General features: G+C 41.5%; 1 protein-coding gene across 8 annotated transcripts in view; it reads left to right on the top strand.

Moving 5' to 3' along the window:
* Positions 1–722: 722 nt before the first annotated feature.
* The window catches only part of ZNF148 (zinc finger protein 148), a 126,695-nt gene continuing 101,254 nt past the window's right edge, over positions 723–26,163 (top strand). For 3 of the 8 annotated variants that reach the window (XM_037525398.2, XM_037525402.2, XM_054700498.1), the window contains exon 1: positions 723–923. The gene's annotated coding sequence lies outside the window, so the exon portion shown is untranslated. Of the gene's footprint in view, positions 924–1,094; positions 1,114–1,473; positions 1,750–3,059; positions 3,164–26,163 lie in introns of those variants that run through there. The other 5 variants (XM_037525399.2, XM_054700499.1, XM_037525400.2 and 2 more) reach the window with 4 other exon arrangements.

The raw sequence follows: 26,163 nt of genomic DNA on the forward strand, positions 1-26,163 counted from the left end.
TCAGGGAAGAAACGTAACTGTGCAATGCTAGCTCTCCACGAGCAATTACCAAGCCTGCCTGCTACACAGAAGATTTGGGCCCCGAATGGAGATCTGGGCCCCAAGTGAAGTAAGCGGGGGAAATACCAGGTAAGACCTTGCGCAACAGTCAAGTGTCCGATCTCCTGATCTTCAGCTCACGCCCTGCACCTCACTTTGCAGACACTAACGGGGCTTACTAGTTTCAAGGACTCAAGGCTGCTGTCTCCCAAAAAGGCAGCAGTTGGGGTGGCAGAGGGGCCAATGACTGAGTGTTGGGGGGTGGAAAGGGCTAATAAGAGGAGAAACGAAAACGCCCCAAATTTCTGGCCGATCACCTTTCACCTAGGTCCCCGCCCCTTTTTCCCCGCGCCCGAAACGCTCCCACCCACCAGCGTCCTCCTCTTCGGAGGGCGCTAGACATTACGACTTAAGGCGACCCCTCTGAAAGCCATTTCCTCAGTTCCTCAGTTTCAAGCGGCTTCCCTCCCAGGCCCGGCCCGTCTCCCCCGCCACGCCGGGCTGCCTGACACGCAGGCGCCGGAATCGCAGCCACGCTGGGTCTTCCCAGCCAGGTCCCCGGGCCAGAGAGGGCGGGCGCCGCGGAGCGCTTCCCGTCTACGGGGCTTCCCACAATGCACTGCGCCGGCAGTGGCGGCGACCGCGGCGGCGCTCTAGCCGTGGCATGTCTGCATCTCTACTGCTCTGGGAGGAGGAAGAGAAGGAGGAAGAGGAGGAGGAGGAGGGGGAGGAAGAGGAGAAAGGCGCAGGGGTGGGAGCTGTTGCTGGAGCTGCCACAGCAAAAGTTCTCCCCCCTCCCCCTTCCCCTCCTCTCCAGGCCCCTAGGAAGGTTGAAGCTGCCGCCGCCTGCAGTCGGTGACCGCGCGACTCGGCGCCCGCCCGCGGTAACGCGCTCGGCCTGGCAGGCCCGGCGGGGGGGGGGGGGAGGGGCGGCGCGCGGGGGCCGCGCGCGGCGGTAACGGCCTGACCCCGGGGGGCGCCGGCCGGGGGCGGCCGGGGCGGCGCGGGGCCGGCCGAGGCCGCGGGGAGCGCCGCGCCGCGCCGCTGGGGACGGGAGGAAGCGGGGCGCGGATGGTGGGTTGGGGCTGAGAAGGGATAATGCCGGGGGCGGCGGCGGCGGGGGGCGGCCTCCGGGGCCCGGGGGGCGTCGCGGCCGGCGGGGCGGGCGCCGGCGCGGGAGGCCGCGGCGCGGGGGTGGGTGTGGAGGCCGGGGCCGCCGAGCTCTGCCAGCCGCTCCTGCTGCAGCGCGCTCTGCACCGCAGGCCGCGGCCGCCGCTGCTGCCCGAGCGGTGCCCGGAGGAGGGCCGGGCCGGGCCGGGCCGGGCCGGGGTCCCGCGGGGGCGGCGGGCGCGGGGCGGGCCGGGGGCCGCGGGAGCCGGGCCGGGCGGTGGGGGACGCCGGGGGCGGCCGTGGAGGAGGCGCGAGGGTGCCGGGGGGTGTTCATTGTGCAGAAGCAGGAGCTGTTTGGTTGTGGGAAGCGTTTCAAAGGCGAGAAGGAATCGAAGGGATTTCCGTCAATAGAAAGGAGAGCGCTGGAAGCGAGAGGGGTTGCTAAATACTAGCGAATGTGAGGGAAAAAATATGCATAATAGAATAGACAGATGTAGGAGAATGAATCCATGTTGGCCCAAGGACTTAAGAGTTATTCCAGATGGGCCGGGATGGCCTAGTTCCGAACCTGTGTGGACTCTTGTCTGTAGATGACATCTGGTAAGTGTGGGTCTCCGCCGTGGCTGGGGTCGCTGAGAATGAAACCGTAGTTTGGTCGGAGGCATTTCAGACCTGCACCAGTGAATCTGAGAACCTCTGAAACGGACCTGAGAAAAAGCTCTGGCCCGCAGGCATTCTCCAGGCCCTCGAGTCTCGATTTTAGGAAATTTGAAATTTGTCACTGATGCACAAGCCTGGGCGAACACTGTCCTGGCAGGTGCTGGGTGGAAATCACTTGACTTGGACATTTTCTTCTTCACTCTCCGACTTACCTGGTTCAGGAGAATTGTTGTTCCATTGTACAGCTTGGGCTGTAGTATACTGGCTTATAATTATGATGGGGGGAAATCCATGCATATTGGTCCTTCTTTGGAGACTCCATTTGGAGCTCAAATGAGTTTAATTGACTGATCAATTTCAAAACCCTGGGGCCGGTGAGAGAATTTTTGCCATTCACAGCTCCTTATATTCCCTCAAAGCCTAGTGGTGGTTTTGAAGAACATTTATCAACCTACAAAGTGCCGACCTGCAGAATAGAGGATCTGGAATACCTGTTTTGGTCTTTGGTTGCTAGGAGGAGGTCAGGCCAGTTATCTTGAGGTCTAGAGGAACCTGGAGAGTCTGGATGTTTCTAGAGCCAGCTTATTGGGAAGATTAGCATTTCTGTATCAGGAAATGAAGCAAGGCCTGTTGGATTTGTTGAACTCACTCTGGACTAGACCTCCAATAGGGAACTCTGGGCTAGAACCATGTTCTTGAGATGAGGGTAGTATGAGAAATATTTTTATGGAAATAGAGGGTGTAGGGATTAGTGGGGAAGTTGGAAAGAAATTTAGGAGAGGGATGGGAAAATTAGTCATTCATTTAGTAAATATCTAAAGGATTAGCATTAGAACTTTAGTTAAAATTTTTCTTATAGGAATAATCTAGAATTATTTAAAATTTTTGGAAAAATTTTAGATTTACTCATTCTTTTTGAGAGTATCAATGTATTACATATTATGATGTGCCCATTTTCATTACATCATAGATAGGAGAGGGGTAGTATTACTACCTGTCACTCGGACTGTATAGTATCCGTTCTTCTAATTTTGGAAGATGAATGACCTTATATATAGTATGTCCTTTTTTCCCCTCCCATTTCGTTTTAAGTAGCATGAAATAATACAGGTACACAATTTAAAAAAGTTGTCCCTAGGGTGTTTATAATGTAAAACAATAATTTCTGTGTCACCTGTCTAAGCAGTGTCATTGTCCAGAGGTTACTATGTCTAAGCTTTAATTTTTGTAGTTCTTATGCTTTTTTCTAGGTTTCCAGGTGATATGCCGGGGCTGTTTTATCTTGATTGGTCAAAATGACGTTATGAAGGAGTCAGAAGACTTCTTACTATGAATGAAAGGACTTGTGTCACTGGTATTATGCCCTTTCTTTCCTTCTAACTTTTGATAGTTATTATTTTAGTTTTTTTAATTTGATGTCTTCATATCTTTAAATAATATGGTTAAACCTTGATTTTAGAGTCCAACAAGCCAGAGTTTGGCTGTATCTTTTGTCTTCCTTGTTACATTAAATAAGGGTGTAAGCTAGGGAGGACTTCTTGAAGTAGAGAAAGCATTTAAAATTAGTGAGATGATCAAGGGAAGTTTGATAGATAGTCCTGTAAGAAGGACTAGGCTGTTGGAAGCAACATCTTTGTCAGGGTTGCTGGTTGGAAATTAAGAGTGTCTTGACAGTGATATTTGTGCATGCTGGAATTAACTACCAGGTGAACGGTGCAGTATTTTATGACGGTCTTCTGAAGAGTTTCAGTGTGAGGAATCCAGGAATAGAATAAAATGATCCTGGATTGTTCTTTCCAGGTTTTAATAGCAAATATTATATTTTAAGAAAGGAGTGGATTGGCGTGGCGTGGATTTGTGTTTCTTTTTTGTGGAGTAGGGAGGGGGAGAGATGGAGAAATGTCACAAGAGGAAGAAGAGGCTGAGGGGGCCAGGGTGTGATGAAGGTGCTGATAATTTTGTGGGAGGCAGAAGGGAAGGTAAAGAATTTTGAGGCCATTTGGATATAGTTGATGCGAACGAGGTTTAAATGACAGTGGTAAGACAAAAATTTTTGGCAGTTATAAGGAAATTAGCTTGCTGAAGTCATAGAACTATGGTGGGAAAAGTATGTTCATATAGTAGGATAGTTTCATAAATTGTTGGTGTTTTTGGAATTTGTGTGTGAGGTGCAACGGTATAATGGATGTTGAGAGAACAGAAAGAAATACTCTGTTCTTTTGGAAGTCTTTAAATAATCCTGCCTCTTGAGAATCTTCTTTTCTTTGAATAAGAACAGCATTCACAAGTAGGTTGTGTATTGCTAAATCTTGTATTGCTTATGGGAATTATCCTCTCTTTGTTTTCCAAATGGTAGCTAGATTGTAACCTGCTCTAGACCTGAGACTTTCTTTAATCTCTGGAGAAACTCAGCACAGCTTAATTCTTAAGTGCTTAATAAATACGTGTTGAATGATTGATAGAAAGTAATATTCACTGTTAGTGATGATAGTGGAACTGTGTGAAATACTACGGGGCATAGTAGACAAAATTATGTGTATCTACTTATTTGAGAGAGTGGCTGGGAAGGGAAGACTTAGATGAAAGGGAAGAGGCAAAATAGATTAGAATGGGCTTGTAATAATCCAAAAAAAAATACCAAAGGGTGGGACCAAAGTTCTTTTCTATTCTGAGGCTATTTAATCTGAGTAAATCTGATCTGGTCTGGTCAGAGCTGGTACCTGGTTTAATTTGGGTTTTTCTTACCTCAGCCTAAGTGACTGCTTAGAGACTTTTAGCTGTTGTAAGAATCAGTTTGACTTGATTTAATTACTTTTAGGATAATAAAAGTGCTTAGATGAAGCTTCTTCCCTCAGGGAATTTATAGTATTTACATTCTTTTGTGGGGGAAAAGGATAGTTGTGAAGTAATTCAGTAATGGCAAGATTTAAGAGAATTGATTTTTAAAAATAAATATTAGGTAAGAATTTTGATAGTTATTTTCAGTGGTAATGTTCAGAACTTTTTTTTTTTTTTAAAAAGATGTATTTATTTTATGCGTACAAGAACTGGGGTGCAGGCCAGAGGTGTGTGTGTGTGTGTGTGTGTGTGAGGATTCACCAGAGACAGAGTGGAGAACAGAATAGGCTGATCAACTGAAATACACTGCTGAGGGGAGCAGCAGGCTAGACAGAGGTCTGCTGTGCCATGTGGGGCTGGCTCCCTGGCCAGGCATTGAACTCCGGGATCCAACTCGTGGTGCTGTAGTGGCTGCATATAGCTTCACAGTGCTGAGCCCCAACCCCACCTACCTCCCCCCCCCTCGTGCCACCAGGGAGGCCCTGTTCAGAACTTTTTAGGAACACCTGTTCTGAATTACCTTCTAAACTTCTGGCACATTAAATACAGTCTGTCTGATGGAAGACAAGAATAGAAGGACTATGACAAGGTACTGGTGCCTAAGGGTCACGACCTCTACAGCTAGGTTAATGGTCACCCCTCTACCCCCACCTCCTTGTGTGTCAGGTTCTGGTCTTGGGGCACCTCCTTTCTAGTCTTTCTATTCTTGTCCTCCATCATATCTAATTATTAAAGAGCTGTTGTGTACTATTAGGGGAGGGAGCCTATCAGGGTAAGTAAAACATGGTCCCTATCCTTTAGGAGTTTATAATTCCTCCAGAACGGAATATTTATAAATTATATAAGGCAGAAAGTTATTCTAAGTAGTTTCATTGGTGACAAATCATTTTAGTTTGAAAGATGTGATTTTTAGAAATGCTGAAGATCTTTCACTATCATTGAGAATAAATGGAGAATTGTTTTGGTTTATATTAATTGAGTCACAGAAATGGAAATGATTTTTCTTGCTTGATGTATTTACTGACTGGAAAACACTTTCCATCGACGGAATTGGAAATACTTTGAACAGAGGTGATAGTTTCCTCTCTGATTAGGCATACTATGAATGTTGGTTAAAAACATCCAGCTGGTTGGATCTATAAAATGCTAAGATAACTATTTTGAAGAGGATCAGATTAATTTTAATGCGTAAATAAATTCTGGATATGTTTGTTAACAATTACATTACATTTTACAGTTGTAGGAGTTCAGAGAATAGAGAAATGAATATTGGCTAAGGTTTAGGCAAAGTATTTAAGTACCATACTGTAGCTAGATTTTTGAAAGGATTCCTTAGGGAATCTCAGGAGAGGAACTATATTGCTCCAAATTTCTCTTGTAGCTCTAGAATGAATCTAGAGTCTGGGTCTATTTTTGTCTGACAGCTTTCTGCCTATTTCATTTCAGCTACTCTTGTTTCTTCCTTTTCAAATTCACCTTTGTTGGGTACATTTTGAGCCCCCTTGAACAACTGCAGGGGTCTGTTTCCATCTTTATCTAGTGTAACTTTTAGTTTTTCCTTTTTTGAGCCTGTACCCCACAGATTACTTCGTCTCTGTGAGTGAAGAGCATGAGTCAACTTGGCTCTGTTATCCTGGCATTTTCCTGCATGCTTTTCTCAAAGCTGCTTTTTGAATTACAGAATATAATAGACAGAGCATTGAGGGCATATTTCCAGTAGACACTGCCTGTTGAATAAATGAATGAATAAGAAAATACCTAAATTATCTATATTTTTTTTGTCCATTTATTCATAACCTGCTTTTTCTACAAAGATTTTAATGGCACTGACAAAGATATGTTCGATAAAAATGAGATAACTGAGGAAGTCTACTCGAATATGTAGAAAAATATTTGTTTAAAGAATGTTAGAGGGCCTCCCCGGTGGCGCGGCGGTTGAGCGCTGGGTTGCGAAGCTGCCCGTGGCCTCTGTGGCGCTGGTTCGATCCCCGGCTGCTCCCTGGCCACCGGAGGAGGGTCCCACATGGCGCACAGACCTCTCCTGCCGCCCGCTGCTCCCCTCAGCAGTGTACTTCGCTCCTTCTGCCTGCTCTGCTCCCCGCTCTGGCTCTGGTGAATTCTCTCACCCTCCCGCGCTTCTGACTGTACCCAGTGCATGTATAAACAAAACAAACAAACAAATAAATAAAAAAAAAAAAAAATAAAGAATGTTAGAGAACTAGACTGAAGTGGGAGGTGAGCAGATGCAGAAGGAAATTTGTTAACCAATAGAGAGTTTGATTCTGAAAGAAGAGAAAGATATTGCTATATGGCAGATCATGTTTAGAGGTAGTAAGAGAGGATTGAATATAGAGGATTATTTGAAATGGCTATTTTGGGGAGGAAAATGATAAAACTTTCAAGCATAAGAGTTAACAGACGTTTGGAATACAGTAGAAATTATAATGTTGATTTACAACAGATTTCAGACAACGATGGCATGAATTTTCTTTATATGACAGATAATGTACATTATTCATATATGCAAAAGCATTGTTAGATATAGTCAAGAATACATCCTTTGGGATTTTTATTCTAATAGGGGAGCTGGTTTTGGTCCCAGATAACTGCACTAAGATCATGAATGTAGAAGAAAAATCCTGAATGTTACTAAAGTTAAAAAGTAGGAAAAAACATTTTACTAGGGGAAAACCTGGGACTGCATTTAGTAGCATGAAGGGGCAAAGTGCTAGTCTTTGAAGGGATGAATAGGATTCTTACTGCAGAAATAATTAGAAGGAAGGCATTCCAACCTCAGTTTTATATATTTTTAAAAGATATGTTTTTATTTATGCATACAAGGACTGGGGTGTAGGCTAGAGGTGCAGGGGGTGAGAGGATTCACCAGAGATAAAGTGGGGAACAGAACAGGCAGATCCACTGAAAAACACTGCTGAGGGGAGCAGCAGGTGAGACAGGAGAGGTCTGCTGAGCCAGGTGGGTTAGCTCCTTGGCTGCTGATAGCTTTATAGTGCTGAGACTTTAACCCCTGCTTCACCAGGGAGGCCCCCAGCCTGAGTTTTAGCAAAAGCAAAGACTTAGAGATGAGAAGCCAAGGATATGTGGGGAATCACGACTTAAGTTAAATTTTTTTTTTTAATCAGGACACAGTAGGAAATGCATGCCACATAGTTACCTAATATGTGAATGTGCGTGTAAAACAAAAAGTTTCGATGACAGCAACACCTTTTCATGCTAGATGTAATTGGATATTTTTTGTCCTGTTGGTGAAAATGGAAAAAAAAAAGATGATTCAGAAAATAAAAATTGGTTATCACTTATTAAGGTGATTTCACAACTACCGTATTTGATCAAAACCTGTAGGTCGAACATAGGTACCAAACACAAGTTACCGAAAGTGACTACTAGTCACTTGAGCATGATATGATAAAAGGAAGGAAATTAGTTGAGGTTGGGATAGAAAATGATGACCTTGAAAGCTAAGTAGTTTGTATTTGATATGACGCAGGGGCAGGGTTGTGCTTAGTAAGTAAACAGAAGCTAGGTTTTAGTCTTGGCCCTTCTGTTTACCTCTATTATTTTGGAGAGAATTACTTCCTGAGACTCAGTTTTCTCATCAGGAAATTAGTAATCATTATTCCTTCTGGCAAGAGATTTGAGAATTAAAGTATATTAACATCTATCATTAATGTATAGTTATTAAACTTCTTTGATTAGGGAATTGAACCAAGGAGCGTGTGTGTGCACATTATATATGATAGCTAAATATTATTATGTATCACTATATTAGATAACTTAATCTGACTACAGCTGTACCATACAGGATAGGTTGGGGCATTGTGTTGTAGCATAAGATTAGAGGTGAAACGACCAGTTAGGAGGCTACTGAAGAAAACAGGATTTGAATTAGTTTGGTTAGCAGCAGGATTAGAAATGAGGGAATGAAATGTGATTTGGAGAGGAGAGGAAGACGACTCGATATTTAGAGTTGTGTTGAATGGAACAGCTGATAGTGGATTACATTTTGGGTAGTTTAGTGGCGTACATTATGGTTGCTAGTTATGGTTTCTGCATATAGTAGGTTCTCAATTATTTTTTGAATATGTTTACTGAGTAAACTGAAGAGTGAGTTGTGAGTCAAGACTGATGAATAATAGATTTGAGAAGGAGGGGTTAGAAGGCTACTTATGATGGACTGCCAGAATTTATTCATTCAGGGAATTTTTTTGTATGCTCACTGTGCAAGATTCCATGGTAGGCAATGTGAGGGATACATATTCATATATGGCAGTCTATATTCTTCAGGAGTTTACAGGGATAAAACTGAACAGATCTGGCAGTGACAAATACTGTGGTGGGTTTGACTTTGTGGAGGAGTTTGTGTGTAGATAATACTTTGGAGAATAAGTAGGATTATAACAATAGTAGGCACTACGGTGAGGGGTTAGCATTCCAAGAAGAGGGAGTGATTTGAGTAACAGTGAGAAAAGTTCTGGATATATTTAGGGGTTGGTGGAATTTTGGGTTCATGTTGATGAATGAAGGAAAATAAAGTTTGGAGGCAGAAGAAATTTCTCAAAATCCAGACTAAATTGTTTTTTTTTTTTAAAAAGAGGCATGTATATTTATTTATTTGTTTGTTTGTTTGTTTGTTTGTTTGTACATGCACTGGGTACAGTCAGAAGCGCAGGAGGGTGAGAGAATTCACCAGAGCGGGGAGCAGAGCAGGCAGAAGGACCGAAGTACACTGCTGAGGGGAGCAGCGGGCGGCGGGAGAGGTCTGCGCGCCATGTGGGACCCTCTTCCGGTGGCCGGGGAGCAGCCGGGGATCGAACCGGCGCTGCGGAGGCTGCGGGCAGCTTCGCAACCCAGCGCTCAACCGCTGCGCCACTGGGGAGGCCCACTAAATTGGTTTTTAAAAATTTATTTGTAACAAAGTGCTCAAGTCTTAAAGGTACAGGTAATAACCCTTTTTAGGTATACATCTCAGTTCAATATATAGAAACATTAACAAAGTCCTAAAAGGCTTCTATCTCCCCGCCTTGGAGGCTTCTTTATGTGTCACTTTCAACCAAAAGTAACTACCATTCTGACCTATCACAAAAAGGTAGTTTTGTATGTTTTTAAATTTCATGTTAGTGGAATTATACTTTTATGTATGGTTTCTCATGTTTAACATATGTCTGTGAGGTTCATCCTTATTAGTTATAATAGTTTATTTATTTTTTTGTTCTGTGGGATTCCATTATATGAATATACCATAGTGTTGTCATCTAATTCCATGATGGCTGGACAATTGAATAGTTCAACTTTTTGGACATCCAAGGAATTATAACATGACTCAGTATGCAGTGGGGAACTGTTGATGATTTTTGATTGGGGAAATAGGTGCGTTTAAGAATACTAGTCTGATAACTGTTTCTTTCTTCATTGAAGATAAGCTGGTAACCAGAAAACAAAAGAAGACTATGACAGAAGTGTTAAGTATTGTGAGTCTAAGTTAGGATGGTGGTGGTGGGAATAGAAAGGAAAAGATTTAAGAAATATATTAAGTAATGAATTGAAGGGTCTAATGACAAATGGGCTTTTGGGAAGCTATGGAGAAAAAGAAACATTAATTCAAAGACTTTTAACCTGTGTAACTGTGAGGATGGAGGTGCTGTTAACAGAAATTACTGGATTAGTTAGCAGAAGTGTTTTGATGGGGGAAGAATAACTACTTTGGTTTTACATTGACCAGCTTGCAAAGCACAATTGAAAGTATCTGAGGCAATTATCTAGTTAAAATGCTGGATTCAGCTGAGGAAAGAGGTCCAATAGAGATTGGGGAATATGTACATAGAGTTGATAATTGAAGCTACTAATTCTGGATTTGGTAGGGTGCTGATAGCTCTGAAATTATTTGAACTGATAATTGAGGTGTTAATTGAAGAAATAGAAGAATCTAGTTATAAAGAAATCACTATATATTCCAATTCCTCAGGAATACATTAGATTGTAGCAGAGGGTGGTTTAAAGATTAATTTAGGAGGGCCTCCCTGGTGGCTCTAGGGGTTAAGCACAGCACGGTGAAGCAATCCGCAGCCTCTGCAGCACAAGTTCTATCCCTGGCCCGCCAGGGAGCAACCCACATGGCACAGCAGACCTCTCTTGTCTCGCCCTGTGCTCCCCTCAGCAGTGTACTTTGGTCAGTCTGCCTGTTCTGTTCCCCACTCTGTCTCTGGTGAATCCTCTCACCCCCTTCCCCACATCTCTGGCCTGTACCCCAGCCACCCTGCATCTCTGGCCTGTACCCCAGCCATCTCTTGGATGCATAAATAAATAAATCTTTAAAAAAAAAGATAAAGGGCCTCCCCGGTGGCGCAGCGGTTGAGTGCTGGGCTGCGAAGCTGCCCGCAGCCCCTGCAGCACCGGATCGATCCCCGGCTGCCAGGTGAGGGTCCCACATGGCGTGCAGACCTTTCCTGCTGCCCGCTGCTCCCCTCAGCAGTGTACTTCAGTCCTTCTGCCTGTTCTGCTCCCCGGTCTGGCTCTGGTGAATTCTCTCACCCTCCCACGCTTCTGACTGTACCCAGTGCTTGTACAAATAAATAAATAAATAAATAAATAAATAAATCTTTAAAAAAAAGATTAATTTAGGATACTGGCGAAAGCTATCTATGTAAGAAATGAAAATGTAGAAGCAATGGTAAGAGATGCGATCTTAGGGAGAAGAGAATTAGCAAAAGCGCCAAGATAGAACTTGGGAAGATGTACCCTATGTGGACTAAGAAGAGAACCAGTAGTCATTTGAGATAAAAGTAGCAGCTAGAGATATCAGAGTAGAATCATGTGACACAGTCACATAAAACAAAGGAGGTAGTTCAAGTGTTACTGCTAAAGAGACAATAAGGACTTGGATGGTGGTGGATTTGGTATATAGGGTTTTTTTTTTTTTAAAGATTTGTTATTTTTATTTATTTATATATAAAAGAACTGGAGTGTAGGTCAGAGGTGTTGGGGGAGGTGATAGGATTCACCAGGGACAGAGTGGGGAGCAGAACAGGCAGATCTACTGAGATACACTACTGAGGGGAATAGTGGGTGAGACAGGAGAGGCCTGCTGCGCCATGTGGGTAAGCTCCCTGGCAGGGGATCGAACTCATGCTGCAGTGGCTGGCGATAGCTTGATAGTGCTGAGATTTTAAACCCTGTGCCACCAGGGAGGCCTGTAGAATTTTTTTTTTTTTTTTTAATCTCGGGAGAGCAATTCAGAGACCAGAGTGTATGGAGGTAAAGGACTAAGTGGGTTGGGAAAATGTGGAAGCAGTGAATATAGGACTTGTACCAAGATGTTTATTTTAAGGAGGAAGAACAACTCTTTTTTTTTCCTCATAACTGACGGCAAGAAGTAACAGATGGTTGAAGATGCAGCATTTTAGAATGTAAAGAAGATTTCTAATAGGTGGAGAAGTATGATTTGAGAGAATTTTATGGAAGAGATTGAGTATTTGATGGGACCAGGGATTTAATTATGAAGATGATTTGGATTAGTCAATGAGATATAGTCAGAATAAATCAGTTGTGGGAGATTTCATAGGTTTTGGTGGTGCCTGTGTGTGTAGGTGTGGAGAAAACAGATGTTAAGATGATATATTATTGGGATGATGCATGAAGAATGTAATGGAAGGTCATGGTACTCTGGAGAGGGCAACATTGAAATGGCTGATGGACAGAATACATTTTTAGGTAGACAGATGAAACCAAAAAGGAGGTAAAGAGCAGATGTAGGATTGAAAATAAAGTAGCTTTGAAAAGAAAGTGGTTTTTAAAAAAAGGAGGGGGTTCCCTGAAGTTAATAATCCTAGAGGCATAGCTCTTCTAACTGATGCACTGTTTTCAGTAAATTTGTATGGGTGGCTGAAGTGCAGATGAAGGTTTTAGGAATTGAGAAAGGTCAGGGTTTAGAAATTTCTTAAGCATCATTGTTGAAGCCACTGACTGGGAATGATTGCTGAACATTGCTGGACAAGATATAATTGAAGTCCAGGGAAGGAGGAAAATGGAAGGGTATTCTGGAGCTTGGTAGATGTTGCCAAAGAAATGGTTTAAGTGAATAATCTGTACTGCAAAGAGGTTTTTTTTTTTTAAGTGATAAAACAGTGTGAGTGGCCCAACAAGCTGCTGCTTCTTGTATCAAGCTGAAGGAATAGGAAAATGGATAGATGGATAAAATGAGGTGGTCACAACACTTGTGGCAAGAGATCATAGGGATCTCGGTTGTTGTGGCATGGGAATTGAGAGAAATAGATTTATACACTCACCACTTCTTTCAGTTTTTCTATTTATAAAATAAGTAATTGGCAAAGTCATGACCATTCACATATAAATATACCGTTATAAATTCAACTGAGACGTGTTTGTGGATTAGAAATGAGACACTGAAAGAAAAAGGTAAGGTGGAGGAGTATTCATGTGAAAGGCTGAAGTAAAGACATGGGATAGTTTGTTGACAATAGAACATGGACAGGCTGATTGAAGGAACCTGAATGGCCCGGAAATGAATAAAGAGGTTGGAGTTGACCTGATAGGGAATAAGAGTAAGATTGAAGAGGGAGTAAATCTCTTGTAGCAGAGAAAATACGGAGAAAACATAATGCTAACTAGGAAATAATTAATGCCAGAGCCAATCCTTCTCTGCACATGTAAAGACAGTCATGCTACCACCCATGATGTTACAATAGTGATAATACGTCATGTGTAACTGTTTTCTAAAAAAATAGCATAAATCGTAGATGTTGCGCTCTTTGACCTCTTAAGCATCTCAAAACCACATCAAACTTTACTTGCAAAAATTTTGTCATGATGATTTGTATGCATGAATAAGTTCAGGTAAAACGTGGAAGAATGGGGTGTATGGGAGCAAGGAGGTGTTCTAAGGCATCTAAAATCACCTCTATAATGTCTTTTCTTTTTTATTGTCTATAATGACTCTCCTCTCGTAGTGTTTTTAGATGCCCGTGTTTCGTGTTTTAGAAGGCTCTATTGTCTCATTCATTACCTGTACGTAGGTGACTCCTAGATACACGGTTCTAAATATGCTTTCTTATTTCTAGTTCTTACGGATCGTTGTTGAATGTCTCTAAAGGAGCAGTTTTACTAACCCCAAAACTAAAATAAAGCAGAAACAGAAGTAGCTTCTTTTTCGTTTTATTTTATTTCAAAATCTTGAGCATTAGAATCTCAGGGTTTGAAACTATCATCTTCCATATACTAATCTTCAGAGGCCTAGACAAGGCCTCATATCCTTTAGCTTGTGTGTCTGCTCTCTTTAACTTGCCGAACTCTGCAATGTTAGTAATTTTTGTCAGACTTTGCTTTTTGTCAACTTTTCCCTTATACTATTGAAGACTTGACTCTTGAATGCGGTGGTTTTTGAGAATCTCCTGCCTTGCTGTGGTCACAACTCACATTTTATCATTATATTTTTCTTTTTTTAATACTCAAAAAAGCTTCATATTTTTATTTGGCTGACTCTCTGCTTTGCCTTCACTTTCACAGCGATTTTCTACCCAATAAGAAAAGCATGACTTGATTCGCCCATGGACACATTCAGCATACATGGAACTACCATAGACCTTGCTGACATGTTTTTTTGTTTTAGTCACCCTCACTTCCTTTAGGTTTCACAGTATGAACTCTTTGAAGTTGGCCTGGGCACATATCACATGCAGATTTTGGTGCTTTCCCAACCTTCTTGGTATAAAGGGTAAACAGTCCTGTTACCAGGGATTTGGGACTGCAGTTTTGTTAGAGACTGTATTGTATGATAGCTTAACACGTTATGTCAAATGCTTCATCATTCTCAAGTGCCTTTAGATATCTTCGCTGGAAGAGTGGCAACTGAAACTTTACCACTGTGGGGCCAAGGCTGTATGTGTCATACTCTGTATTGGGGCCTCCCCTGGTGGCGCAGCGGTTGAGTGCTGGGTTGCGAGGCTGCCCGCAGCCTCTGCAGCGCCAGTTCGATCCCCGGCCACCGGCAAGGGTCCCACAAAAACAAACAAACAAAAAATACTCTGTATTTGCATTGTATTCTTCACATGACTGACTTTTTCACCCTCTGAGTGAAAAATAAATACCTTTCAGTCATTACTGTTCAGATCAGGATTTTTGATGTTAATCCATACTTCAGAAAGAGCATATTTAGGGCAGAAAAATGAAGTGTGACAAGGCACTAAAAATATATATATTGGTATTTCACGGTAGTGCAACTCAGCTTCAGGATGAGTTCCAGCAGCTAGGATGGGATCATTCATCACTTTTACTTAAAGTGCATTTAGTCAATTACCAAATTTAATAATGACTGGCCTGTGTAGGTGCAGAACTTTGAGGGCCTAAGATGGTCCCTGGGTGGGGTGTGGGGTGTCACTTTGTCTAACTCATAATTTTGCTGCAACCTGCTTGATTTTGGTCTAGAATTGTTTCCAAAAACCTGCCTCTGACAAAATTCTGCCTTGGTGAGTGGGGTTATATTCTGAATATTTGCGTGCATGGTATGGGTTAGAGTAATGATGGATATCTTAAGGAATGTGTTGGGAATGATTGTAGAAGAAATGGAGAGTATGTTTTAAGTGATAATTATTTTAATTTGACATTGATACCTGATTTTACATGATAGGTGTTGGATGCCTGAGAATCTTGGTTGGTGTGGAGTTCTTCTAAATTTGAGAAAAGCCAGTATCCCAGATTAGAATGAAATAATTCTGCATGATCCTGTATATGCTCGTCAACACATATACACAAACCTGTTTGTGTGTGGATACATACAGTGGTAGAGATGTGTTAATTTGAATAGGTTATATAATTAGAATCTTTTTTTTTTTAAAGATTTATTTATTTATTCATACAAGCACTGGGTACAGTCAGAAGCGCTGGAGGGTTAGAGAATTCACCAGAGGCAGAGCGGAGAGCAGAACAGGCAGAGTGACGAAGGAGAGGTCTGCGCGCCATGTGGAATCCTCGCCCAGCGGCTGGGGATCGAACCGGTGCTGCTGAGGTTCGCTGCCGAGCGCTCAACCAACTGCTGTGCCACCAGGGGAGGCCCTATAATTAGAATCTTTAGGGAAATGGGAATGGTAGTTGAGTTATGAGTAATTCAGATAAATTGGTAGAGAATATTTGGAAAGATCATTGTCAGGTTATTGGACATGTTTGAGAAATGGATTTTTTTTAGTGACTTGGGCTTCTCTGGAATGAGGTAGACAACATTTAAGGGTATTTTTAGGACAAATTTGTGAGTTAGACGGTGTGTTAGCTTTGAGGAGATGAAGGAACAGACAGTGAAGTGTTTGAGAAAGTTATTTATGAATTGATTTGATGGGAGCTTATAAAAAGTAAAAACATTTGTGAAGAGGTTTTGAATAGGTCTGTGGGAGATGGGAGGGGGTCTGTGAATTTTATTACTATTAGAAAATTAAGTTTCAAAAAAGTAGAATTGGAAAGATGGTTCAAAGATTTTTTTTTTAAATTGCTGCTCTTAGGTTAATAGGGAAAAAAAGGGAAAACTGACATGTAAATTTGGTGTGGAGAAGAGGCGGGATAAAGGAAGAAGGTGACTAAGGTTTCTTATTGTAAGAAGTGCTGTGTTGGATTCTACTTTTTTTTTTTTTAAAGATTTATTTTTATTTATTTATACAAGCACTGGGTACAGTCAGAAGCGCGGGAGGGTGAGAGAATTCACCAGAGCCAGAGCGGGGAGCAGAGCAGGCAGAAGGACTGAAGTACACTGCTGAGGGGAGCAGCGGGCGGCAGGAGAGGTCTGCGCGCCATGCGGGACCCTCCTCTGGTGGCCGGGGAGCAGCCGGGGATCGAACCGGCGCTGCAGAGGCTGTGGGCAGCTTCGCAACCCAGCGCTCAACCGCTGCGCCACCGGGGAGGCCCTGGATGCTACTTTTGATCAGTGTTTGGGTAAAGGTATGGGACTTGATTATCTTGTGGTTTGTAGGGGTGGGGAATTTTACCAAGAATAACTGTTAGTGATAGAGGGAAGTAGGGAGCCCACGTGTTCTTTGGGCTTTTGGAACTCAGCCACCCCCCCCCCCCAACAGCCGCACAGGTTGGGTTTTGCTGGTCTTTGGTTCCGCAGGGAGCCGAGCGGCCCTGGCGGTGGCTTAGCAGCCCCCTCACTAGAGCGCGGCGCCTGATTCGGCTGGGTGGGCCCCCGGCCGTCGGCCCCACTCGGGGTTCTCCTGTAAGTGAGCAGGCCCCTGATCGCGCTGTGGGGCCCAGAGGAGCGCCCCAAGGGATCCTCTGACGCGGCTCCCACGGCTTGCTTTTGTTGTGTGTGTACGTGCGCGCGCGTGCATGAGTGCGCCGGGTTCGGGGAGGCGGCGCAGTCCCGCGGAGAGGCCGAGGTTCGCCCTGGCCGGGAGGCTGGCGCGCTCGGAGCCCGGCCGGCGGTGGGGCCTCCCAGACGCCGGTCTTCAGGGTGGAGCCTCGTTCCCGGCGAGGTGGCAAACTCTGTGAGTGGCTTCTAGGCGGCTGCCGAGGGTCCACCTGACGGAGAGGGCCTCTGAACCTTAACCGCCGCCTTTTCCTTCTAACCCTGCTAGTTTTTCTCTCCCAGATCTTCTGTTGGACTGATTGTTTAGTGTTATGTTGTGTGAAAAGGTCAGATGGGTAACTTGGTCTGTTAGCTTTTTACCTGGCATCAAAAGCCTGTGTCCGTATTTTGGTTGCACTAATAAAATCTGCATGTTTAGTGTTAAGGAACAACCTTAAGGCTTTTCCAGAATTAGACTATGTAGCAAACTTTTGTTCTCCATACATTGTTATGCATTTTTTGCACTGTCAGGAAAGAATTATTTGTGTAGTAGACTAAAAACTAGAGTTAGGAAATGCAAAAGTTAAAGCCCTTCCCGAGCTTGAATTGAAAACAGCTTATTTGTTTTACGTAATCATTATGATTTGCTTAATTTACATATAGTTTTGCAAAACTGGCCATGGTGTGATTAAAAACGAGCAATTCTTATTTGATATAGAGGGCAATGGTAAAGGGATCACACAGTTCTGAAATTTCAAGTATGTTAAATGTTTCTATAAATAAAATCCTATTCAGATTTTTAGATTTAATAAATCTAAAAATATGATTGCAATTGCCCTTTGGGTGCTTGAGGAAGTCCAGGGTTTCTCTGTGCTTGTTTCCAAGCAGATTTTCAGTATTGTCAGCCTGACAGTGCTTTAGAACCTTAACTTGAGTGAATAATTTGTTTGAGATTACCAGTCTGTTTTGCAGCTGGGAATAGACTCTGGGTCTCTTATTCCCAGTCTGGTGACCTATCCAAGAATAGACCAAGGAAACTGGGTATTTGTCTGTTTGATGGAAAATAGTGGCTGAGTTGATTTTTATAGTGAATATTAAAGAACCAGAAAGTGAATGTCTGAAGGTTTAAGATTTCTCTTGTAATATTCAAATGCAATTTCTTCACACTGGATATCTTTGGCCTTTCTTTAAATACATAAAGGACTTGAGGATATTCCTCACTGTCACTTTTTATGGAGTTTTTAGCACATTTTATTCTTGGTTATAGATAGTTATTGTATGTGTCTGTTTTTCATGTGAGGATTCTCAGTAATTAGAGAACAGCAGGTAATTTGAAAATGTCCCAGTCTCCTCAGAAATGCTAGGAGTTAGGTTAATTTTATTAATTTCATTAATCTCTAATAAACACCTTTGGCTCTATTTATTGAGGTTACTTAAAGAGGTACAGGTGAGATACCTGATATTTTCTCTTTGACTTTGTATACTGTTATTTTCATTACTTTGTATTCATGTTATTTGATAACATCTTTTTCAGTAGGCCTAATATGGAAGAGTACCTTTTCTTTTTACAGTATTAGGGTTGCAGTTGAACCTTTTTGTTTTGTTCATTCCTAGCCTTTCTTATACCTTTATTTTTCCTTCCCATACCAAATAACCCTGGAACATTTTAAGCTAATACTATGATTCTCAACCAGAGGTGATTTTGGCAGTATCTTGGAGACTTTTTTTGGTTGTCACGTTGGGAGATTCAGGTATATAGTAGGTAGATCCTGAATATCTTTAAATGAGCATGGTAGTCCCCACAACAGAGAATTATCCAGTGCAAAATAACAATAATGTTGATGTTGAGAAACCCTGATCTAATTAATAAATTGAGAGTAATATTCCTGCAAATAATTTAAATTTATGAAAGTTACTTACAATTGTCATATCTGTGTCACATCTGTTATAAATCTTTTCCAAAGTGCTCATTAGAATGATCATTGGTCAGAGATTATGAAGGAAATTTTAGAGTGTCATTATATAGGATTTTGGAGCTGAAAGATTAACAAGTATAACGCCTTCAGTATATAGATAAGGAAAGAGTTTCAGAGAGATTGGGACTTAAAGTCCCACAGATAATGCAGAGCTCAGATCTTATTTCTGTTATAATTTAATTTTAATTTGCTTATTAAAATTTAATTGTTGAAGAAATGGTATTGTTTCATTTCAGCTTTATATACAAACACACTTAAATCATCAAATTGAAATTTAAAAAATAATTGCATTGTGAGATTCAGTATTCAGCAGATTATTGTTACTGTTTCAGATCCACATATGTTCCTTGAATTCTTTAGCATGGTTATATAACCATTGTAAACTTTCTGCATATGCTTCTTTAGAAAAAGTCTGAAAATTTAAAACTACCACATGCAGTTTTAAAACAAAACAATTTAAAGTTAATTATGATAACTTAGACAACATTTCAAATGCAAACCGTATTGGAATTGTTAAAATATCTTAGGGTGACTTGAATTTAGACATCTGTTCTGTTGTGTGAGGATCACTATAATGGTGAGTTATTGTGCTTGTTGTATATCTACTTTAGCAAGAACCTTTTGGTTAATGCTAGAAAAGGATATTGGAATTTTCAGGTGTCTGTAATTACATGAAACATAAATGGATATTTAGATGAAATATTTTCAAATTATTATTTTTTTTTTAATTTTTTTTTTATAGAGGCATGTTTTATTTATTTATTTGTTTGTTTGTTTTTTGCTTGTTTGTTTATACATGCACTGGGTACAGTCAGAAGCGCGGGAGGGTGAGAGAATTCACCAGAGCCAGAGCGGGGAGCAGAACAGGCAGAAGGACTGAAGTACACTGCTGAGGGGAGCAGCGGGCGGCAGGAGAGGTCTGCGCACCATGCGGGACCCTCCTCCAGTGGCCGGGGAGCAGCCGGGGATCGAACCGGCGCCCCAGAGGCTGCGGGCAGCTTCGCAACCCAGCTCTCAACTGCTGCGCCACCGGGGAGGCCCAGAAATATTTTCAAATTAAAGAGTGCATTGTCCAGGGGCCTCCCTGGAGGCGCAGCAGGTTGAGCGCAGTGCTGTGAAGCTGTCCGCAGCCTCTGCAGGGCCAGTTCGATTCCCAGCCGGGGCAAGGGAGAATCCCACATGGTGAGGCAGACCTCTCTCATCTCGCCTGCTGTTCCCCTCAGCAGTGCTTTTGGTCCGTCTGCTTGTTCTACTCCCAGCTCTATCTCTGGTGAATCCTCACACCCTCCCGCGACTCTGGACTATACCCCAGCTCTTGTATAAATAAAAAAATTAATCTTAAAAAAAAAGAGTGCATTGTCAGAGGAAGATATATTAAATGGGTTGTATTTTTGTTTAAAATTTTTTGCTGTTATGTTACTTTTTTTTAAATGACTAAGACAATGAGGACAGAAGACCATGAGCAAAGATTTCTTTATAAATTGTTTTATATAAGGAATTCATTTTATAGAAAAAATTTAAAATGTGTATTAGTAAAAAATCAGCAACTGGAGAAGCTACTGTTAATATTTTGTTTTATGACATTCTTGATTTTTGTTAATTTTTTATGGAAAATTTTAAAAACATAACAATATAAAATAGGGATCTCCCTGGTGGTGCAGTGGGTTAAGCACCGCACTATGAAGCAATCTGAAGCCTCTGCAGCACGAGTTTGATTCCTGGCCTGCCAGGGAGCAACCCACATGGCACAGCAGACCTCTTCTGTCTCGCCGGCTGCTCCCCCAGCTCTTGTATGCATAAATCAATCAATCTTTAAAAAAATATATAAAATAATATGAGCTTCTATATGCCAATAACCTAACTTCAAAAATTAGCAATTACTGACCAGTTTTATTTCATCTACACCTCTACCTTCTCCCCCTCATATTATTTTTAAAAAATCCTTTATTGAAATAATTATGGACTCATAGGAAGTTGCAAAATTAGTAGAGTTCTATGTGTCCTTCACCCAACTTCCCCCCACAGTGGTGACATCATGAAACTCATAAGGCATCAAAACCAGGAAATTGACATTGGCATATTACTGTTAACTAGGTTGCTGAATTTAATTTCTCCATTTTTATTCCTGAATCTCTGTGTGTGTGTGTGTGTGTGTGTGTGAATAGTCCTATGCAGTTTTTGCCCTTACATAAAATTCATGCTATTGCTACCATGCAAAGATATAGAACCATTCCATAGTAACACAAAAACAATCCTCTTGTTACCCCTTTATAGTCTTACCCCAACCCAAAACCCCTTCTAGTCCGTGGCAACCTATTTTCAATCTCTGTGTTATAGAATAGTATGTTAGTGGTATATAATGGTGTGGTATTTTATGACCACAAGGAAAACCCTCTTGTTCTCTACCCCTTTTATAATCTTATCCCACCACAAAAGTCCCTTCCTGTTCCCTGGCAACCTATTCTCAGTCTAGTGTTTTGTTATAGAATGGTACATAATAATATACATACTTTGTTTAACCATTCACCTGTGGAAGGGCTTTTGTTTGTTCAGTATTTTGTGATTAAGAACAAAACTGTTATGAACAGGACTTTGTGTAAACAAAAGTTTTTGTTTCTTTGAGATAGATACCTAAGAGTGAGCTTCCTGGGTTGTATGGCAGGGGCATGTTTTATAAGAAACTTCCAAAGTCTTTTTTTCCAGAGTGGCTATATCATTTTACATACCCAGCAACATATGAGAAATGTACTTTTTTGTACATTCTTTCCAACATTTAGTTTATTGCTTTGTTTTTATTTTAGTGGTTCTAATAGGTTTTAATAGGTATTATCTTATTATAGTTTTATTTTTTTAAAAAAGATTTATTATATTTATTTATGCATACAAGAACTGGGGTGTAGGCCAGAGGTGCGTGGCTGGGGAAGGGAGGGGGGAATGAGAGGAATCACTGGAGACAGAGTGGGGATCAGAACAGGCAGATTGACTGAAATACACTGCTGAGGGGAGCAGTGGGTCTGCTGTGCCACGTGGGTTAGCCCCCTGGCCGGGGTTTGAACTTGTGCTGCAGTGCTGATGGCTTCATAGTGCTGAGACTTAACCCCTTGTGCCCCCACGCCCTCTTACTATGTTTTTTTTTAATTTTTTTTTTTTTTAGATTTATTTATTCATTTATACAAGCTCTGGGTACAGTCAGAAGCACGGGAGGGCGAGAGAACCCACCAGAGCCAGAGCAGGGAACAGAACAGGCAGACTGACCAAGTATACTGCTAAGGGGAGCAGTGGGCGCGGCAGGAGAGGTCTGCGCACCATGTGGGACCCTCACCAGTGGCTGGGGATCGAACCAGCACTGCAGAGGCTGCGGGCAGCCTCGCAGCCCAGCGCTGCACCCCTGGGGAGGCCCTTACTGTGTTTTAATTTGCATTGCCTTAGTCGTTGTTGATACTGCACATCTTTTTATGTATACGTCTTTTGCATGTTTTCTAATCAGAATTTTTGTTTTTCTTTACTTTGAGCTTTGAGAGGTCTAACACTTGTCAGATACATAGTTTGTGAATATTTTCTCTCAGTCACTAGCTTATCTTCACCTTTTTATTTATTTATTTTTTTTAAAGACTGATTTATTTGCACAAGCACTGGGTACAGTCAGAAGCGCGGGAGGGTGAGAGAATTCACCAGAGCCAGAGTGGGGAGTAGAACAGGCAGACTGACGAAGCACACTGCTGAGGGGAGCAGCGGGCAAGCAGGAGAGGTCTGTTGCGCCATGTGGGACCCTCGCCCCGTGGCTGGGGATCGAACCGGCGCTGCAGAGGCTGCGGGCAGCTTCGCAACCCAGTGCTCAACCGCTGTGCCACTGGGGAGGCCCTTATCTTCACTTTTTAATGAGGTTTTTCATGGGGCAGATGTTTTTAATTTTGGTGAAGTCTAGTTTATTTTCTTTTGCGCAGACTGCTATTGGTGTGAAGTCCAAGAACCCTTTATTCTTTAGGTCCTGACGGGTCTCTCCTGTGTGGTTTTTTTTTTTTTTTAAAGATTTATTTATTTATACAAGAGCCAGTGTACAGGCCAGATGCGTGGGAGATTGAGAGGATTCACCAGAGAGGGTGGGGAGCAGAACAGGCAAACTGACGAAATCCACTGCTGAGGGGAGCAGCGGGCGAGGCAGGAGAGGTCTGCCACGCCATGTGGGACCCTTGCCGGCTGGCTGGGATTGAACCAGCGCTGCAGAGGCTGCGGACAGCTTCACAGTGCAGCGCTCAACCGCCTGGGCCACCAGGGGAGGCCCTCTCCTGTGTTTTTTTCCCTGTAAATTCTGTAGTTTTATGTTTAAATTCATAATCTGTTTTGGCATATTTTTTTGAGGTGTAGACTCTTTTTTGCCTGTGACTGTCCAATTATTTCAGCACTATTTACTGAAAAGGCTACTACTTTTCTCCATGCAAATTTTTCCCCCTTTGTGAAAAATCAGTTGAATATATTTGTTTGCTTTGGACTCTCATTTTGTTCCACTATCCCTCTGTCAGTACCATGGCCTTGATTATTATAGTTGTATAGCAAGTCTTAACATTTGTTGGAGTAATCCTCCCACTTTGTCAAGGTTATTTTAACGTTTGTAGCTCTTTTGCTTTTTCATCAAATTATAAAATAATCTTTTCTACAAAAAATATTTTGCTAGGATTTTTATATTAATTGAATCAACCTACAATTCAGTTTAGGGAAACTTCTTACTTATATAGAAATTTTCAGTTTGTGACTAGTGGATGTCTCTTATTTAAAATTTTAATATTACTTGGAAGCAAATTCTAGGTCCAGTATTTCTTCAAGAGCTTTAATGAGATCTAACTTACCTACAGTACAATGTGCCCATTGAAAGTACACAATTCGTTGGTTTTTAGTGTAGTCAGTGTTGTATAGCCATCAGCATAATCAATTTAGAACATTTTCATCACTATAAAGAGGAACTTTGTGTCCACTAAAAGTCGCTCTCCATTTGTCCTTCCTCTCGGTTCCTGTAACCTCTAATCTACTTTCTGTTTAGGTTTGCCTATTCTGGACATTACCTATGAGTAGAATCATATATGTGCCCTTTATGTTCTATCACATAACATAATGTTGTATGATATAGTATGTTTTAGGAATTCATTCCTTTTATTGCTGAATAATAGTCTGTTAATATGGATATAGAGTCATACTTTGGAGATATAGAAGATTTGGTTCCAGACTTTTTTTTTAATATGCTTTTTGGTTTCCCAGTGCATATAAAAGTTATGTACTATAACGCATAGTAACATTATATATCTAAAAAATGTACATACCTTACTTAAAAAGTCTTTCATTTTTAAAAATTGCTAAGTATCATCTGAGCTTTCAGTGAGTTATCTTTTTGCTGGTGATGGGTCTTATTAAAAAATAGTATCTGTGAAATACTATCTGTAAAGAGAAGCTCAATAAAATGAGGTGTGTATGTACCACATTTTGTCTATCCATTTGTCAGTTGACTGACATTTTGGTATGAATACCACTATGAACATTCATGTGTGAGTTCTTTTTTTAAAAGATTTATTTATGCATACAAGAACTGGGGTACAGGCCAGAGGTGTGGGGAGTGGGTGAGAGGACACACCAGAAACAGAGAGGGGAGCAGAACAGGCAGATTGACTGAAATACTCTGCTGAGGGGAGCAGTGGGCAAGTCAGGAGAGGTCTGCTTTGCCATGTGGGTTGCTCCCTGGCTGGCCCGGGATCGAACTTGTGCTGCAGTGGCTGCAGATAGCTTCATAGTGCTGTCTTAATCCCTTGTGCCACTAGGGAGGCCCTCATGTGTGAATTCTTATGTAAACACCCCCCCCACCCCATTTTCTTAGGTATGTACTTAGGAGTGGAATTGCTGAGTCATATCCAAGGAATCACTGCAAAGACCAATGCCGTGAGCCATTTTCTTTTTTGAGTTTTAGTTTCAAATCAAGTTCAGATCTTTATTTTGAGTTGATTTTTGTGTATGGTGTGAAAGTCCAGTTTCTTTTTTTTGCACGTGGATATTAATTTTTCGTAGCACCAATTGTTGAACAACCTGTGCTTTACCAATTGTGAATTCTTGGTAACTTTGTTGAAGATTAGTTGTCTGTTCATGTGTGACTATTGCTGAACTACTGGTCTTTGCTAGCACCGTATTCTGATTATTGTAGCTTCGTAATTTGTTTTGAAATTAGGAAATATGAGACCTCTAGCTTTGTTCTTTAACATTGTTTTGGAGTTTTGTGATTCCATATGAAATTAGGTTTTTTTGTTTGTTTCTGTAAAATATGCCATTAGAATTTTGATAGGGATTGCATTCAATCTGTAGATTGCTTGGAGTAAAACAGACATTGTAACAGTCCATGAATATGGTATATCTTCCATTTATTTGTGTTTTGTTCCATCATTGTTTTTTAGTTTTCAATGTACAAGTCCTTTATCTCCTTGGTTAAGTTTATCCCTAAGAGTTTTATTCTTTTTGATGCTATAGTAACAGTTTTAAATTTTGATGAAGCCAGTTTTATTTCTTGTACTTTTTGGATTCATACCTAAAAAGGCTTTGCTCTATCTGGTGTCACAAAGATAATATTTACTTCTAAGAGTTTTAAACTTTAGTTCTTACCTACAGGTTTTTAATCATTAGAGTTAATTTTTGCATATGGTATAAAGAAGGGGTCCGACTTAATTTTTTTGCATGTGGATCTCTGTTGGACCCAGCATCTGAGATTTTAAAAAATTATTATCTCCTCACTGCTTTGCCTTAGCATCCTGTCAAAGATGGTTGATGATTAATGTAGGTATTTAGTTCTGGACTCTGAATTCTATTCTTTGATTTGAATCTTCATGTCACAGTGTCTTAGTTACTGTAACTTGTAAGTTTTGAAATCAGCAAATATGCATCTTTTAACTTTGCTCTTTTCTTTCAGGATTGTTTTGGCCATTGTAGGTCTCTTGCAATTCCATATGAATTTTAGCATCAATCTGTCAATTTCTGCAACAAAAAACTGTTGAGATTTTGATGGGTTATGTTGAATCCATAGATCAGTTTGGTGAAATAGTTTCAACATAATATTGAGTTTTGCAATCCCTCTGTTTAGGTCTTTGTTAATTTTTTTTTTTTTTAAAGAGGCATGTATTTTTATTTATTTATTTATTTGTTTGTTTGTTTGTTTGTACATGCACTGGGTACAGTCAGAAGTGCGGGAGGGTGAGAGAATTCACCAGA

Source organism: Talpa occidentalis, unplaced genomic scaffold, assembly GCF_014898055.3.
Source record: "Talpa occidentalis isolate TD23 unplaced genomic scaffold, MPIMG_talOcc4v2.1 talOcc4.4, whole genome shotgun sequence".
Classification (NCBI taxonomy): Eukaryota; Metazoa; Chordata; class Mammalia; order Eulipotyphla; family Talpidae; genus Talpa; species Talpa occidentalis.